This window comes from Ziziphus jujuba, chromosome 6, assembly GCF_031755915.1.
Source record: "Ziziphus jujuba cultivar Dongzao chromosome 6, ASM3175591v1".
Lineage (NCBI taxonomy): Eukaryota > Viridiplantae > Streptophyta > Magnoliopsida > Rosales > Rhamnaceae > Ziziphus > Ziziphus jujuba.
In genome coordinates, this window is record NC_083384.1 from 2,606,274 (window position 1) to 2,619,649 (window position 13,376).

The window sequence follows — 13,376 nt, forward strand, 5'->3', positions numbered from 1 at the left end:
GAATGATTGGTAGAAAGCAACGTGCAGCTTAAAGGACACGATCCGTTGTGGATTCTTACATCCGCCATTTTTTATTATGTAGGAATTATAGATGAATAAAAGTGCTCTTGACTCGACATCGTTTCTTCTGTTTCAATAGAACTCTCATTTTTTTTGTTTGGGGGGGGGGGGGGGTGATGTAAATCGTACATGATGGAGCTTGAGTAAAAAGTATTGATTCATTTCTCAGAGGCAACAATCTAGGGTTAGTATTAATCAATAAATTGGGACAACTTCGTACATATATTTGTAAATATATTTTCCATATATAAATCGAAAGGATCCAATTCAAGCAAGTTTCAAATTCAAAACTCAAATTTTTGGAATTGGTAAAACTTTTTCAATCAAATCAAAAGTGTATTACACAAGAATCATGATTCTTTAATAGAAAGACATAATAAAAAAAGGGTATGTTGCTGCCATTTTGAAACGATTCAAAATCACTGAAGTAATGTATAAACCCAATGATTCAAGGCAAAGATAAAGGATCCTGGAACAAGGAAGTACCATTTTCGATTGTCCCAATAATTGAATCAGAGTGCAAAATCAAAGAGATTCTAAAAAAGACAGACAATCGGGGGTTAAGGACCACTCAATAAATGAAATACTTAAAGGTTTCCTTGAGTTATTTGAGAGTTATCCAACTTGAGTTATGAGGGTGCAAATTGTAAATATGAATAATATTTTTGGTGGAGGAAAGAATAACTATTTAAATCATAGTCTAGTTGATTTGATGATTTGATGGATATATTTGACCTTATCATTCTATACATAGATATAGTTTCCAATTTTCTTAAGCCGTACGAGGAGAAAACTTCTTATACGTTTTTGGGGGGAATTGTTCATCTATCCCAATGAGCCAGTTATCGAATTCTTACAATTGATTTTCAATCCAGAAGAGAAGGAAGAGATATTTGGAAAATGGGTTTTTATGACCCTTATAAAGAATCATACCTATTTAAATGTTCCTTCTATTCTATATTTCCTTGAAAAAGGCGCTCACCCTAGAGGAACTATTCATGATATCTCAAAGAAAGCGGGGGCTTTTATGGAACTTACCCTTAATCACCAAACAACAATCAATTAATGAAAAATTAATGAAATATATCAAAATGAAATATATAAGAAATTTATAAATAAAGAAGGTGGAGATCACTTGTAAAGAGCTCTGTATAGTCTTTTTTCTGCTATTCTCTTTTAACTTGTTATTCCTACATTTGATTCTGGGTATTACCATTAATGGTAATGGGGGTTAGTTGGATTTCTATGAACAAATAAAAATGGGGATTAAGATTTTTTCTTTTACTTCGATTGATTGGTTGACTAAATTCGAGCTTTCTTCTACTTCTTTTTTTTTTATTTTTTTTCTTTTATTACTTTTTTCTTACATCTGCGTCCCTTATTTGTCTATATGTTGATTATCTATGTAGTGCTAATCCATCACAAGTCCTTATTTTTTTATATTGAAATTTATAATATTTCATTTTTTTCTAGTTCTCCATTGTATTCTTTTCTCAAATACTCATATTGACGGCAGTGTATCGAATAAATATAATTCAATCATGGATAAATGGATCTATTTCTTTTTTGTGCCATAGATTCAATTTCATTCAAGGAATGGGTTCATTGGATTTTTTGTAATACAAGAAGTTTTTTTTTGTATGATACAATTTGTTTTGCCATTTCAAATTCAATGTTGTGATTACGCCGTGCAATTCAACCTCTTTATTTATTTTATTGGGATTCTGATTGTATCTACACATTCCAATTATTTTATTCAGGTTGCTAACTCAATGGTAGAGTACTCGACTTTTAAGTGCAGCTAGCATCTTTTACACATTTGTATGAAGCAATGGATTCGTCCATACCACTGGTAGAGTTTGTAAGATAGCGACTGATCCTGCAAGGAATGAATGGAAGAAGTAGCATGTTGTATCAATGGAGAATTCTGAGAATATTTCATTCCTTCTGTATATGTCCAAAACTTTGTTTAAATTGTTTGAATTCTTGTTGTGGTAGAAAAAAAGAAATTGGAAAATCAATTTTAGGTCAGGTCGAGTGAATAAATGGAGAGAGCCCAACTATGGCCCTAATTATAGGGAAACAAAGAGTAATGTGCTTTTGGTCTTCATTTTTGAATGATTGTCCGAATGATTACCTGAACAAAGTGGATGTTAAAAATATATTAGTGCTTGATGTGGGAAAGGCTTTTCCATGATGGATTATCCATTTTTTATGAGTCCTACCTATTAGATATTCTCCATGGTTTTTTTTTTTTTTTTTTAAATCAAAAGAGCAATTGGAGTGAAAAAATAAGAGATTTCTAACCATCTTGTTATCTTAGATTGAACATAAACCACTTAGATGAAAAAACAGAGGATAGAAAGTCTAGCAATGGTCTTACCTTTTTCTGAGGTATCTATTTTTTTCGTACTATAATACCTTATTTTGACTATATTGTACTATATATCATTTGATAACCCAATAAACCCATTATCTTCGGTTCAAATGGAATTTCAAATGGAAGAATTTCAAAGATATTTGAAGCTAGATAGATCTTAGCAACACGATCTCCTATACCCATTTATCTTTCGGGAGTATATTTATGCATTTGCTCATTATCATGGTTTAAATGGATCGGGTTTGCTGGAAAATGTAGGTTATCACAATAAATATAGTTTACTAATTGTGAAACGTTTAATACTCGAATGTATCACCAAAATCATTTGATTATTTTCGCTAATGATTCTGACCAAAATAAATGTTTTATGTACAACAAGAATTTGTATTCTCAAAGCTCGAGAATGCCAGCCTCAAAAATGGACCTATGTTGCTGGAAACACTGTTTCCAAAACATAGCCATTTTACAAAATAAAATCAATACCCAACAAAGAGGTAATTCCTAAATTAAATACAATAAAATTTAGGCATTTAAAAAGATATTAAAAGGAACAAAAAACATACACATAAATATTGCATTAGGTTATTCAACAAAATATTTCTTTTAAAGAAAGAAAGAGGGTGCAAACCTCGGTAGATTTTGGTTTGCACAAGGTGGCAAAATTACTACATTTTCAACACTCTTCCCTGGTAATCTTGCTAGAGACATTAAGGGTAGTCCTTAATGCCTCAAATTTGGTCTTTCCAAGTGGCTTTGTGAATACATCTGCAAGGTTCTACCCCAAATTCACATACTCCAAAGAGACTTCTCCAAGATCTCCAAACTCCCTCATGAAATGATATTTCACTAGAATATGTTTTGTTATTCCATGTTGTACCTGGTTCTTGGCTATTGAAATTGCTGAAGTGTTGTCACATTTGATGATGGTTGGACTTTCTTGAGTATGACCAAGATCTCCCATCAACTTCCTTAACCAAATACATTGCTTTGCACAAGATGAGCAAGCAATGTATTCGGCTTCCACGGTACTTTGAGCCGTTGTGCTTTGCTTCTTTGCATTTCATGAGAAAGGACCACTCTCAAGTGAAAACAAGTAGCCCAAAGTACTCCTCATATCATCAATGCCGCCTGCCCAATCACTATCCGAATAGCCAACAAGCTTCAACTCATCCTTTGCTTCATATCAAACTCCATAATTACTAGTGCCCTTAAGATACCTAAGAGCTCTTTTAGCACTTTTAAGATGAGTTTGGGTGGGTGCTTACATCTATCTTGAAAGCACATACACGGCATACATAATATCCAATCTAGATGAGCACACACAAAGCAAACTACCAATTAAGGATCGATAAAGACTAGGATTTACCTTTGGTGTGCCATCCTCCTTTTGGTACTTCTCTCCTTGGATCATTGGAGTGCTCATTGGATTGCATTCTTCAAGATTAAATTTCTCCAAAAGATCCTTGATGTACTTTTCTTGTGATATAAATATTCCTCTTTGGCATTGCATTACTTCCACACCAAGGAAGTAATTCATGAGACCTAAGCTAGACATCTCAAACTCCTTCTCAAGTTCATGCCTTAGCTTATCCACATTCCTTGGGTCCTCACCGATGACCAACAAGTCATCCACATACAAAGAAACCACTATCATACTTCCTTCAACCCTCACATATAAAGTGGATTCATTTTGGCTCCTCCAGAAGCCATGTCAAAGTAAGTAGCCATCCATCCTTCCATACCAAGCCCTAGGTGCCTGCTTAAGACCATATAAGGCTTTGTGAAGCTCACAAACCTTATCTTCATGTCCTCAATCACATAACACTCGGATTGCTTCACATACACTTCTTCTTGCAATACACCATTCGAGAATGTCGATTTCACATCGAAGTGAAACACACTCTATTGCTTGGCAGTCGAAAGAGCAAGGATGAGTCTAATGGTTTCCATCCTTGCTATGGGTGCAAACATCTCCCCATAGTCAGCTCCGGCTTGTTGTGCATAACTTTTGACGACCAACCTTGCCTTGTGTTTGTAAATGGTGTAATCTAGATTGTATTTAGTGATACGAACCTACTACGACCTGCTCCTAAACCCGTATTATATTAGCCCGGATCTCAATTAAGTTCAAGTTCTAATGGAATGGACCTCAACCCCTAACCAACCTATGGTTAGAAACCTTGGTATAATGTAGATGCCACAATAGGGGATGGAAAACCTATTGATAAGTCAAGCTAAAACAACCAATTCTCTAAGGGTGTTTTAGGTGTTCTCAAAGAACAAAGAGATAATTAATCTCACAAGTATTTTCTCAATCAAATCAAAGTTGTATTCTTATTGATAACTAAGCCTTTAAATAGGCTTTGAAAAGACAACTTAAAAACCCTAGAACATAAAGAAAACCAGCCACCACACATAAAGAAACCTAGTTGGCCGAAACTATACTTCCTTTCCTAATCTAAGTTTGATTAATTCATTCCTTTATATTAAATTATGAATTAATTAATTTACAATTGAAAGAATAAAATAAAAACCTTCCTAAAATTATTTTTCCAGAAAATAAATAAATAAAAGCCAAAAAGTAATGGTAGTTTCCCAAAATAAAAAGTAAAAAACAAATTAGGAAACTAAAAATGCTAGCCTTTTTGATCAAGTTGACTTTGATCAATCTTTGACCTCTTTGAGCTCCAAATCAGCTTCTAGATGCTTTGTAGGATGCCAAATAAGCTGAATATGAAGTACCACACGTTGCCATGCTTGTAAAAATAATAAAAGGCCAATACAGTAAAGCTAGCAAGCAATACAGCAAATTCGGCCAAATTATTGATGCTGTCCGTACAAGCCCTTTTTAATTGCATTTGAGGCTGCTTTAACTTGATTCCATGACCTCTTAGGCATATGTATTGAACCCATAAAGCATTGGAACCATTTTATACTTCCCAGACTCCAAAAATGTAACAAAATCGTCACCCGGGTCCGTACTAGTCTCCAGTGCTTGTATCAGCAAAACAGGTCTTGGTTCTTTGGTCATGATCATTCCTTCTTGATTATGATTTATCCTTTCAATAAGTACAGTAAGGTTATCCTTGAACTTCTTGGCTTGTGCTCTAGTGATTGGTCCCACCTTCATCCGTAACGGATCGACACCCCAGCGGGTTGTCGGTTGTATAGGTTCGGGCGGATTCGCATCATTCCCCTCCATTTGAAAATGATTTGTCCTCAAATCGAAGTCATCACCAGCAGCAAAAGGAGGTAAATCAGCAACATTAAATGTAGCACTAACATTATACTCACCCAGTAAATCAAGTTTGTAGGCATTGCCATTTATCCTCTCCAAAACTTGAAAAGGTCCATCACCCCTCGGCATGAGTTTTTACTTCCTTTGTTTGGAAAATCTTTCCTTACATAAGTGCAACCTAATCAATTCTCCTAGGTCAAACACTATTATAACAAAATCTAGAAATACATGCTCATCTTTGCAAAAATCACATTTTTCAATGTTAGCAAACAATCTTTCCTTTCTAAGAACTTGAAAAACTTGCCTAAGTTGATTCACATGGTCATCCAAATTTCGGCTATATATTAGAATGTCATCAAAATAAACAACCACAAATTTACCAATAAATGGATGCATTACATGATTCATAAGTCTCATGAGACTACTAGGTGCATTGGATAATCCAAAAGGAGTTTTGAATGCGATTTTCCATTCATCACCTTCTTTTATCCTAATTTGATGATAACCACTACTAAGATCAATTTTTGTAAACATGCAAGCACCATGCAACTCATCAAGCATATCATCTAATCTAGGAATGGGATGTCTATATTTGATGGTAATGTTATTTATAACCCTACAATCAACACACATTCTCCATGTACCATCTTTTTTTGGCACCAATAAACAGGTACAGCACATGGACTTAAACTCTCACGAATATAACCTTTGTCAAGTAAATCACTTACCTGTTTTTACAGCTGTTTTGTTTCTTTGGGATTGCTCCTATAAGCTGGTCTATTTGGTATGGTAGCCCCTGGAACAAAGTCAATTTGATGTTCTATCCCTCAAATAGGTGGTAGTCCACTTGGAATTTCATTTGGGAAGACATCTCCAAATTCCTTCAAAGGAGAAATCATTAAACTTGGCAATTCAAGTTCTTCAAAGTTAGTTTGATCATTTAAATAATTTTCTTTATAAATCATGACCAGCAAAGGTTTCTTACACTCAATAAAATTATTAATATCCCCTAAACTCAAATAAAAGTTGCTACTTGACCTTTCTTTTCTTTCTTTTTCTTTTTCCCCATTGGATTGGCGCAAACCTTCGGATTTCCCTTCCTTCTCCAAGCTCTCGGGTTTGCCACTTTCTTTCCCCTCTCTTTTGGTTTTTCCTTGATCTTTCCACTCAATATGAGTCTTAGAAACCTTACCTTGATCAGAAATATCATTCTTACCTTCTTAAAAGGATAGTGAAGCCGTTGGTGCCATACTTGCTTTTTCCTTGAGCTTTTTGGCTTCTCTCCTTTGTTTCTTTTGTAATTGGTCTTTGTAAACGTCTTTAGGAGATAATGGTTCCAACTTGACCTTCTTCCCTTTAAACCTGAAAACAATACTATTTCCTCGACCAAAATGAGTAGGATCTTTATCAAATTGCCATGGCCTACCTAATAGTATATGTCCAGCAATCATGGGTACAATATCACATAAAACTACATCCTCATATCTACCTATATTAAATTTATCTTTGGCTTGTTTGTTTACTTTCATCTCACCACTATCATTAAGCCATTGTAATCTATATGGTTCAGGATGTTTTATTGTTTTTAAGCCCAATTTATCAACTGTAAGGTTACTTATTACATTAGTACAACTCCCACTATCTACAATCATGCTACAAATTTTACCATGTATTTCACAATGAGTGTGGAAGATGTTCTCCTGTTGACTTTGTTCTTCATCCTTGTAAACAGCAAGTACCCTCCTCGAGACCAAATTTAGCTCAACATTTGATGTGTTTAACAGTTCGGCCTCATCATCAAGTCCTTCATCTTCTTGTTCGATTTCAACCTCACTTTCGGATTCCACCTCTCCATTACCCTAATTACCATTATCCTTCTATTCGGGCATTGGCTGGCTATATGTCCTCTACCTTGGCACTTGAAACAAATAATTTCTCTTGACTTTTGTATTCTTACTGATAACTAAGCCTTTAAATAGGCTTTGAATAGACAACTTAAAAACCCTAGAACATAAAGAAAACCGGCCACCACACATAAAGAAACCTAGTTGGCCGAAACTATACTTCCTTTCCTAATCTAAGTTTGATTAATTAATTTCTTTATATTAAATTAGGAATTAATTAATTTACAATTGAAAGAATAAAATAAAAACCTTCCTAAAGTTATTTGTCCAGAAAATAAATAAATAAAAGACAAAAAGTAATGGTACTTTCCTAAAACAAAAAGTAAAAAACAAATTAGGAAACTAAAAATGCTAGCCTTTTTGATCAAGTTGACTTTGATCAATCTTTGACCTCTTTGAGCTCAAAATTAGCTTCTAGATGCTTTGTAGGATGCCAAATAAGCTGAATATGAAGTCCCACACGTTGTCCATGCTTGGAAAAATAAGAAAAGGCTAATACAGTAAAGCCAGCAAGCAATACAGCAAATTCGGCCAAATTATTGATGCTGTCCGTACAAGCCCTTTTTGATTGCATTTGAGGCTGATTTAACATGATTACATGACCTCTTAGGCATATGTATTGAAAATATAAAGCATTGGAACCATTTCATGCTTCCCGGACTACAAAAATGTACCAAAACCGTCACCCGGGTCCGTACCAGTCTCCAGCGCTTGTATCAGCAAAACAGGTCTTGGTTCTTTGGTCATGAACATTCCTTCTTGATTATGATTTATCCTCTGAATAAGCATAGCAAGGTTATCCTTGAACTTCTTGGCTTGTGCTCTACGGATTGGTCCCACCTTCATCCATAACGGATCGGCACCCTAGTCGGTTTTCGGTTGTACAGGTTCGGACGGATTCGCATAATTTAGTTTTAAAGATCCATTTGACACCAATTTCTTTATTGTTTTCCATTTAGTGACAAAGGACCATGTCTCATTCTTCTCAGTCATCTTCATTTCCATATCCATTACTTCCTTAAACTCTTTCTTCATCAAGGCCTCTTGCACACATATAGGGTCACCAAGTGCAACATTACACCTTTCATAAATCTCGGACAAAGATCTCTTCCCTCTAACACCTTACCAACCTTCAAATCGGCTCCAATGATTTCATGGAATAGATCATCATCCTCTTCAGTGTCTTCATCTTTTTCATCTTCATCATTGTTGTTTTGAACATTTATTTCTTCATTTTCTTCTTCAAACCATGGCTCATCCCCATTCACCAATAGCTTCTCCATTTTCCATTCTCATCAATCTTCACACCTCTTGTTACCATAAGCTTTTTGGTCTCTATGTTATAGACCCTAAAACCTTTGGTAACCTCACTATATCCCACCAATACACCAACATTACCCTTTTTGTCAAGCTTATTTCTCATGTGTGAGTGACCATGGAGAAAGCACATACTAGCAAACACTTGAACATTCTCTAAAGATAATTTCTCTCCAATCCACAACTTATAAGGTTTCTTGCCTTCAATGGATTTGGTGAAGCATCAATTTTGAATGTAGGAACTAGTATAGATAGGCTCGACCCAAAATTTCTTTGGCATTTTCTTTTCATGTACCATACACCTAGCCATCTCCATTAATGTCCTATTCTTCCTCTCACACACACCATTTTGCTGTGGTGTGTATGGTGTAGTAAATTGATGAATTATTCCATTTTCTTTGCAAAAATATTCAAGAGCTGGGCTAGTATATTCACTACCATTGTCGGTCCTCAAGCATTTCAAATGGGACCTACTTTGATTTTTAACCAACTTATTGAATTCCATAAATTTTTCTGGAACTTGTGACTTGTATGAGAAAATAAATCCAACACATCCTAGAGTAGTCATCAATAAAGGTGATAAAGTATTTATGACCACTCAAGCAAGACACACTCATGGGACCACACACATTCGAATGAACAAGTTCTAACTTCTCCTTGGCTCTCCATGCATCAATTTTAGGAAATGGCAACCTAATGGACTTTTCAAGTTGACAAACTTCACACACATTTTTCACATCATCAATTAAGGGCATATCATTCACCAAAGCATTAGCATTCTTCATTGGACCATAACTAGAGTGACCAAGCCTTTTATGCTAAAGTTGAGAAATGGACTAAAATTTGCCTTTTAAAGCTTTTTCACTATCTGGTAAAATCAACCTATAGCTGTTATCTTTCAAGGAAACTTTAAACACCTCCTTTCCAAAAGCATCTGATATCAAACAACCATCACAACCAAAGTTCAAAACATATCCATTTTCAACCAATTGTGCAACACTTAACAAGTTTTCACATAATGAAGGCAGATATAGAACATTTTGGGTAAGTTTTGTACCTTTACTGGTGTTAAATGAGATGTCACATTTTCCTTCTACATCCATGAAGCTTCCATTCCCAATCTTCACCCTTGTCTTGTAGGATCGGTCAAGCTCCATAAAGTTGGTTTCTTCAAAAGTCATGTGGTGTGAACAACCACTGTCTGCCAACCAACTAAAACCACTACTTGTAACTTTAAGGCATGTAGCCATAAATAAGGTCTCGGCCTCCTCATTTACAACATTTTCTTGTTGCTTTAGTTGCTTGCATACTTTGCCGACATGTCCTCTTTTCCCACATTTGTCACAAGTTTCATCCAGTCTCCAAAAGCACTTGTTTGGTGCATGTCCATGCTTCTTGCAATGGGGGCATGGTAGATAACCCCCACGGTTTTGTTGTTGCCTTACGTTGTTGTTGTTATTGGAATTGTCGTTGTTGTTGTTGAAACCTCCATAGCCAGTTCCTCCTTTATTCTTGTTGTTGTTCTTTTTATTCTTCTTTTTGCTTTGACTAGACATAAAAACACTTTCCAATGACTCCTCCTTTCTTATGGCTCTTCTTTGTTCGGTTGCTTGGAGGGTATTGATAAGCTCACTCAAAGTAATCTCATTAAGATTCTTTGATTCCTCAATGGAAGAAATCTCGGTCTCATGTGCAAGTCTTTGTGCTTTTGTGGCATTTGCTCTCAACTTCATAACCTTCTTCCATCACATCCTAAAGTCCAAAGTCTTGTAGGTAGGCTTTCATCTTTATGCTCCAAATGGAGTAATTTTGGCCCTCACAATTTGGTGGAGTGGGAGGTACAAAACTTTGAGAAGCCATGACACAAAATCGGATTTTTAAAGAAAATGGCTCTTCGATTGGATTTTTAGTGAGTTTTCTAGCTAGATTTTTCTACCACTTCAAACCAAAAATGAAAGAAATGAAATGGGGAGTTCTATCACAAGAAAATTGGCTAGAAAGAAAGATCACAAGGTCCCTCAATGGTTCAAACAAAGCTCTGATAGATGTTGGAGTTTTGTGTGGCCTACTCTAACATCTTCTCTTCATCTTCTTTTTCTTCCTTCAAAACAAAAACCCTAACAATCCTAAATATCAACATACAAAAAAAAAAAAAAAAAAACACAAAAATCACCTAAACATCAAACCAAAAATTGAATTAAAGGTTGTGCATACAACACTCTTATCCAAGTGAACCAAAAACCACACCAAACTGCAACACAACCCAATGCTTTATTTCTGTCTTAGTTGATCCTAATTTGACATTAGAAGTATATTGATTTTTCAACAATAACCAAATACTTTTGTCTGTAAATACTGCATATTTGATTCCATCCATAAATCTATTTTCTTCCCTATGAGTTCTAGTCTCAATAAGAATGGTAGTTCTTACTGTTCATATGCTATGATATGAATATACCACACCAATTCGTTATGTATGGATGATGAGATTCCATTGATACAGAGCCAATTCCAATATACTTATTTTATTGGAGGGTCCCATTGGTGTGCATCCAGTAGGAGTTGAACATACGAATTTGCCAATTATGAGTTGGGCGCTTTAACCATTCAATAATGGATGCTTAACGGGGATTCTCGTACATGGTGAATAACCAAATTCCAATTCAAATGAAATCTTAAGGATAAATCAATTCAATTTAGGAGGACTCAATGAAAAGACATCAATTCAAATCCTAGATTTTCGAATTAAGAGAGATATTGGGAATGATCAAGTATTCTCACTATTTCTTAGATTCATGGACCCAATTCAATTCAGTGGGATCTTTCATTCACATTTTTTTCCTCCATAAATAACGTTTTATAAAAGTCTTGGACTCCCAAATTTGGAGTCTCTTACTTTCATGCATTTCACATTTACGGGGTTCAATAACAATCGATATTTCACGATTATGAGTGTATTATTATTTGTAGTAGCGGTCGTTATATATCGTATTAACAATCGAAAGATGGTTGAAAGAAAAAATCTCAATTTGACAGGGCTTATTCCTATACCTGTGAATTTCATTGGACCCAGAAATGATACATTGGAAGAATATTTTGGGTCTTCCAATATCAATAGGTTGATTGTTTCACTCCTGTATCTTTTAAAAGGAAAAATGATATCTGAGAACTGTTTCCTAGATCTGAAAGAGAGTACTTAGGTTCTCCCAATAACTAAAACGTGTATTATGCCTGAATCTAACTGGGGTTCATGATGGTTGAGGAACTGGAGTGGAAGAAAGAGGAATTCTAATTGTAAGATATCTAATGAAGCCGTCACTGAATTTAGATCTCATTCAAAGAGAAAGATATCAAATATCTGGAGTTTATTTTTGTATATTCTATGGATGATCCGATCCACAAGGACCATGATTGGGAATTGTTTGATCGTCTTTCTTCGAGAAAGAGGCAAAACATATTAAACTTGAATTCGAGACAGCTATTCGAAATCTTAGTGAAAGACTGGATTTGTTATCTCATGTTTGCTTTTCATGAAAAAATACCAATTGAAATGAGGGTCTCTTCAAACAACAAGGAGTTGGGTCAACTCTTCAATCAAATGATATTGAGCATGTTTCCCATCTCTTCTCAAGAAACAAGTGGGCTATTTCTTTGCAAAATTGTGCTCAATTTCATATGTGGCAATTCTGCCAAGATCTCTTCTTTAGTTAGGGGAAGAATCCATACGAATCGGAGTGTTTGAGGAACATATAGAGAGAAGATTGAATTTGGTTAGACAATAAATGGTTGGTAAACAAAGATCAGTTTTTTAGCAAGGTATGGAATGCATCGTCAAATATTCAATATGATTCCACAAGATCCAGTTTTGTTCAAGCAACGGATTCTAGCCAATTGAAAGGTTCTTCTGATTGATCCAAAGAATATTTCGATTCCGTTATTAATGAGGATTCAGAATATCACACGTTGTTCAATCAAAGAGAGATACAACAACTAAAAGAAAGATTGATTCTTTTGGATCCTTCTTTTCTTCAAATGAAACAAACAGAGATAGAATCAGATCGATTCCCTAAATGCCTTTCTAGATACTCCTCAATGTGCCGGGTATTCACGGAACATGAGAAGCAGATGAATAATCATCTACTTCTAAAAGAAATCGAATAATTTCTTGGGAGATCCATTCGTTTTTTTTTTCTCTGACTGATGGTCAAAACTTCATCTGGGTTCTAATCCTACTGAGAGGTCCACTAGAGATAAAAAAATTATTAAATAAAGATCAAGATGTTTCTATTGTCCTTTCTAGGCAATCAAAAAATAAAGAAATAGTTAATATATTCAAGATAATTACGTATTTACAAAATACCATCTCAATTCATCCTATTTCATCAGATCCAGGATGTGATATGGTTCCGAACGATGAATTGGATAGTTCCAATAAGATTTCACTCTTGAACAAAAATCCATTTTTTGATTTATTTCA

At 35.0% G+C, this 13,376-nt stretch overlaps 1 pseudogene; it reads left to right on the top strand.

Moving 5' to 3' along the window:
• The first annotated feature begins 11,662 nt into the window (after positions 1-11,662).
• LOC132804228 (protein Ycf2-like) lies at positions 11,663-13,060 on the top strand (annotated as a pseudogene).
• The last annotated feature ends 316 nt before the right edge of the window (positions 13,061-13,376 follow it).